Source organism: Phytophthora infestans, genomic scaffold, assembly GCF_000142945.1.
Source record: "Phytophthora infestans T30-4 supercont1.20 genomic scaffold, whole genome shotgun sequence".
Lineage (NCBI taxonomy): Eukaryota > Oomycota > Peronosporomycetes > Peronosporales > Peronosporaceae > Phytophthora > Phytophthora infestans.
Genome location: NW_003303739.1, coordinates 1,296,951 through 1,302,950, shown reverse-complemented (window position 1 = coordinate 1,302,950; position 6,000 = coordinate 1,296,951).

The window sequence follows — 6,000 nt, the reverse complement described above, 5'->3', positions numbered from 1 at the left end:
TCCGTAATTTATTTTAGGGCTTCCTTCTTTTGAGAATAAAATACCGGAACTGTGAAAGTTCCATAAGCCATTTGACAAATATCACAGTTGCCCAAGAGGAATAGCGGCTGTTGGCGCACACACAAAATGGACCAACGCTTTACGGCGATTCTCGAAGAAGTCGTCGATGGCCTTGACTTGGTCTCGCGGCAGCGGCCACTGCCGCGTCACACAGTACTTCGAACCGGGCGCGAGATCGATCTCGTGGCGGACGCCTCGATCGGCAGGCAGTTCGGCTGGAATCTTATCGGGAAAAACGTCCGCGTATTCGCGGACGGTCTCGTACACTGGATTACCAGACTCGCGCAAGGACTCCCAGGACTGCGCTGCGAATCGCTCCTCGCGAGCGGACTTCGGTTCGGCGCTCTTGGGACGGGTGGATCCGTCGTCATCACTGACGGTGTTCCCTTCGAGTGGCGTAGACGTGTCTGTGATCAGGCAGACCTGCTCAACCTCACCAACCTTAAGACCACGAAGGAAGTTCTTCCAGGAGAGACCTGGAAGCCGGGTGATCGATTGAGCGTCGCGAGGTGGACACACAAGATCGACGGTGCGCTGACGGCCCATGCCGTCGTCCACGTGCTCAATGACACAGACCGACTCCGTCTGTGAGATGCCGTTCGGTGCAGTTTCACGTCGTGGCTTCAAATGACGGCGCTTCGACTTCTTTGCTCGGCGCCTCGAGTGTGTACTCGAGGAGAAAGAATCGCTCTCGCTGGACGATGTATCACCCCGCTCTAGGCACTGAAGCTCACTCTCGACTGTGCCGGTCACACGCGGGGGCCACTGCTTGACCGCGTGGTCGTTCGGCGGGAGCTCCAACTGCTCGACCACCGGCTCGGGTGACGGGAGCCTCGACTGCTCGACCGCCGTGTTGCATTGCGGGAACCCATGCTCGACCGCCATATTGTGCTGCGGGAACTCATGCTCGACCGCTGTGGTGCGCCTCGGGAACCCATGCTCGACCGCAGTTGTGCGCTGCGGGAACCCATGCTCGACCGCTTGCTCGTATTGCGGGAGCCCCTGCTCGACCGCCATCGTGTTCTTGCCCTCGCCTCGCGGCGAGGAGCCTTCGTGCAACAGCACTGCGCAAGCCGTGCAGAGAGGTCCATCGCTCACTCTGTGTCCAGCCTGCGTCGTGGACGACCGGTCCACGACGGTGACGTGGGGCCAGGCCTTCTGGGCAGGGTGAACACCTCGCTCACGTCGAAACCGCTGCGTGTTTAACCGAGCGGCCAACCAGTCAATCTCTGGTTGATACCGTGACAACCACGGGATGCCCAGGATGCAATCGAATGCGTAGTTCATCTCAATCACGGGGAAGTCGTCATTGCTGCGAAAGCCGTCGAAAGTGTACGGCAACGTAATCTCGCGCCGTGCGACGTGGCGCGGCTTTCCGTCAGCAAGCTTGACTACAACCTGTCCGCGACCGTTGCGGACAGCGATTTCGCTGGGTAGCGTCGACAAACACGACTCACGGAAGAAGTTGTTTGTCGCTCCTGAGTCCACAAGCGCGCGTAGTGGACGTCGGGCGCCGGCGACATGGAGGCTGATGATGATCAGTCTTGAGTCGCCCGACGCTGTGGTGGCATTGAAGTGTGCGTGTAGCACGCGAGGGCTAGAAGGTTTGGTTGCCACCGGGGGACCCGGACCGCCATTCCAGCCAGTAGGGCGCCCCGCACCTACTGGCCCTGACCGTTTTTTGGCTGATCGGTAGGAGAGGCATCGACAGTATGCGTGAGCACTGGCGCGGGCGCGCGGCGCTCAGCCGCGCGATGTCCAACCTTCCGACAGCGGAAGCAAGTGAGGGATCGACTGGGACGACCACCATTCGCGCGAGGGACTGCACGACGGCGGTTGTTCGACGCGTCAATCGCGTCGATCTCCATCGGCTCCGGAGCTGACTCTTGAGCTTCCGCGGACATTGCCCGCGCGTACGACGCCGCCACCACGTAGTCTTCACGAAGTGCGAGAGCAAATGCCTCCTCGAGTGAGGAGGGTTCCGCTCGAGTCAGACAGTATCGCGTCATGCCTTCACGCATGCCGAACACGAAGACGTGGACTTGAGATGCCATGTCAATCGGATTGGTGACGATGCAGGACGCGAGGTGGCGTGTCTTCTGGACGTAGTCGCGCATGGTCATCTTGTCGCAGAGCGAAGAACTCTGCGCGCACTCGAGACTCGTCTTGTGGAGGCTCGAAGGCGAGACGAAGATCACTCTGGAGGGCCTCCAGAGTGGAGAACGCATCGTTGTTTACGACCAGTTTGCCGAGTGCCCACTCCTTGGCTTTCCCGGCCAGTCGGGAAAGTAAGAAGTTAACTTTCGCTCCTTGCGCCTCGATCATCCTCGAGGCGATAGCGATGTCGACTTCGCGAAACCAGCGATTCAACGGAAGGCGATTCGCTCCTTCACCGGAGTAGGTTGACGTTTCCAACTTGACGACGTCATTCCTCGAGGAGCGCGAGGGAGTTGTCGCTCGCCGATTCGCGTCGGCGAGCTCGCGTTCCATGAACTCTTGAGCTGCTTGACGTTGTTGATCGGGAGTCGCTGAGCTCAGCAGCGACGCGACAACAGCCTCACCGGACACCGCCGCAAGGCGGTGAAAGGCTTCCTACTCGACACGAGTGAGATGAGGGAAAGCAGCATGCTCCAGGGCTGGCCCTGAAGCTTCAGACGTCTGGCCTCGGCTCATTGTGAGCTTGGTCATGGGAAGGACTACTAAGTGCTACCAGGTGTAACGGGCCTAGAGTGTCCGTTACTAGCTTACACGTAATAATGAGGAAGCGTGCAAGTTCCGCGATAGTGAAACGAAGTGCTTAGTCTGAAGGAAAATCAACTCTGTTTTTATTTAGGTCCAGGGCAGCTTGCCCTGACCACTCAAATACACGTCAAACCCTTATTGGCTGATAATGGGTCTGGTTCCCCATATATCAACCAATAGGATAACGGCAGTTCAGCACACGCTAGCCGTGTGCTGCTGCACCTACTTTTGTAATATAAATCTACCTACTTATGTAATGGCGTGGCCCACTACAGTTGCTCTTGCTGCCAAGACCGTGGCTGCAAGCGTAGCATTTGTGTGTTGAATTATGCTGCAGAGTAATGTACCTGTCAACGTATTCACTTTGAGGCTGCTGTTGCCTTTAAAACTATGCTTGACGATCAGTGTTATGATGCGTGGTTTTGCCGTCACTTGCGCTGCTCGCAGGCAACATTTCAGAAGCTTCTCAGCATGCTTCAAGTCCATTTTCCGACAAAGCCGTTCAAAAAGTATAGTTTTGAAAGGGCTTTGGCGTGTACATTATTTTACTTAGGCTCGAGTGCAGGCTATAGGGGAACGGCACAGGCGTTTGGTGTCTCAAAAGCATGGTGTATTGTTAACGTTAACTCTATTGCTCGCGTACTAGCAGCCATAAGATCTACGTGCATCGCTCTACCACAAAACCCAGAAGCTTGGGAAGATGTCGTAGAAGGATTTAGCCAAGTGCATGGTTTCCCTTTTTGCTGCGGTGCCATGGATGGAATTTTGATTGCGATCAACAGACCTCGTGACTTTGAGGGCTGGTGCAATCGAAAAGGTAAGTGAAGCACTTTCTCATTCCATTTTTTTTACCTAACCATTTAAACTGCAGGCTATCCTTCAGTCAATGTACAAGCAGTTTGTGACCATAAATAGCGGTTTATATCTTTTGACATCCGTCCTGGATCTTGGAGCGACGCCAAGATTTTCCAGTATTCTTAGTTCGGAAGAAACATCGACAGACTTTTGCCTCGCGGCCATCACGTTTTAGCCGACTCGGGTTACGGCGTCTCGCCTGCAGTCATGACACCGTACAGCGAAAAGGATGAAGGTGGAAGACTCACACAAACCCAAACGACCTTTAATTTTAACTTGTCCTCGACGCGTATGGCAATCGAAGGCGCATTCGGGCTGCTAAAAGAGCGTTTTCGCATTTAGAAGAAGCCACTAGACGAGAGCTCGCCGATGGCTTCTGTGCGTGTTATTGTAGCATGTTTGGTGCAACATAATTTACTAGTGGACTTTCAAGACGATGCCTCGATTGAACTTAACGCACGTGGAGTTATGGAAGACGACGGAGAGGTTTTTGGATACAGCGCCAACGATAGAAAATTACGGGCAACTTTAGGTTCGCAAAAACGAAATGACATTGCCGCGCTGTTTAGCATCGAATTGACGTTTGGTTTTGATGCGTACGTTTGGTTGCCTAGCTTTTATCCGTGAGGGCTGCGACTAGAGCAGCAAGGTTTTGATTTTGAACGCGTATCTGCTCCATCAGCTCGTTTTGACGCTGTAGCAACAGGTTGAAGCGATTATCTATTCTCTCAGCCACTGCGCTCTCGCCTGTAGCTGGTGCTGGTCGCATGGCTGCTGCCATGGCTTGAAAGCCATCGGCAATCGACTGCATGCCGATCTCGAAGCTGTCGCCCATAGTTTTTCGCTTTTTACTGCGTTGTTTGTGTGGAGATTGACGGCGTGTTTCTTCATCGCTACGACACTCGTCATCCGACAGAAGCTGCGTTCCATCTATCTCACTGTCTGCAAGTGTCTGACCATTCGAACCCGATGATCTGTCTCAATAAAACCAACCGTCTTGTTAGATAATAATAAGCTCACATAAGGTTACAAACTGACCCCGCCCAAAACGCCTCCATCAAGTCTAGCCCTGGAGGTTCGGCTACTTCGATCTCCTTGTTTCCGGTCGATCGCACGTCGGCCTTGTACTCCGCCCACTTCCTTTTCAGCCACTTCAACTACAAATAAGCATCGCACAGCATGTTAGAACCATTAGTGCTAGAACAAGAAAATAATGGCAACTCACCTTGTTCTTGCACTGGTCGGAAGAAATGGCCATCTTGACGCTGTCGCTGAGGTCGGTTGTAAGCAGCACCCAGCACGCACCAATTGCCGCGTTGTTCTTGGATTTGCCGAAACGCTCAGCATAAGTCTTATAGCGCAGTGTCATCAGCTCGCGAACCATTGCATCACCCCATTCAATAGAAGAGCTGCTCTTTGGCTTGACTTTTGAAGCTTTTTCCATCCTTTTAATGGCGTTTTTTTCATTACCACCACAAGCTGCCTTTGCCCCAGCACGCGTGCCAACATCGGCTATATCGACATCGGGACGGCCAGGTGAGTCAGCGACATCGACGCAAGCGTCCGGCTCAGAGTGGCTGGCGTTTCTACCAGAGCTTACGGCATGCTGCTGCAGCACTACAGCATTTACGTGGCTCTCCATCAACGGGTGCTGCCACATATCATTGTATTCCATCAATGACTCCATGTTCGGGCCAGGAGTAGCTGAGGATGCCTCGCCACGGGGAGCGAGCATGAACGGCGGTGGCACGCTTGGCATGGCGGTGGTCGCAGATGATGAAGCCAGAGTTGGCATCGAAGTGACAGTAGACGCCATCATGGAGGCGAGCGTGGCAGGTGCCACGCAGCTTTGCATCTTCGCGCTGTCCGTCGTTGCGTCAGTGGCGACGGACATGGCAGATTGATCGATTCTTGGCAAATGACGCTTTTTGAGCTGGCAGTGGTTGGCGGCGCTTGAGCGCATGTTGGTGGTCACGCTTGCCCCCAGAAGCTTGCGCGTTCGCAGTGCTTGGCCATCGAAATTGTCAAACCCGAATCCTCGAGGTTTTTCCCCTAGACACAAGTGCACTCGGAGCACCAGACCGAGAACCAGCACCAGCCAGCACGACCAGCCCCTTAGGCTATCCCCACTCGCAGTTGCTATCGAACGTGTTTGATTGGGTATTGCTATTCGATTAGATACATATTTTTGCAATAGCGACCATTCACCAACCCCAGCCGTTGGGAAGCTGCCTGAACATTGATGGAGAGTAGCGACGAATAATTCCTGTTCGATGATGACGACAATCCTTTTGCTGCTGCTTTTGTAGTGATTTGCACCGAACAGACGTGTGCCCAACAGGC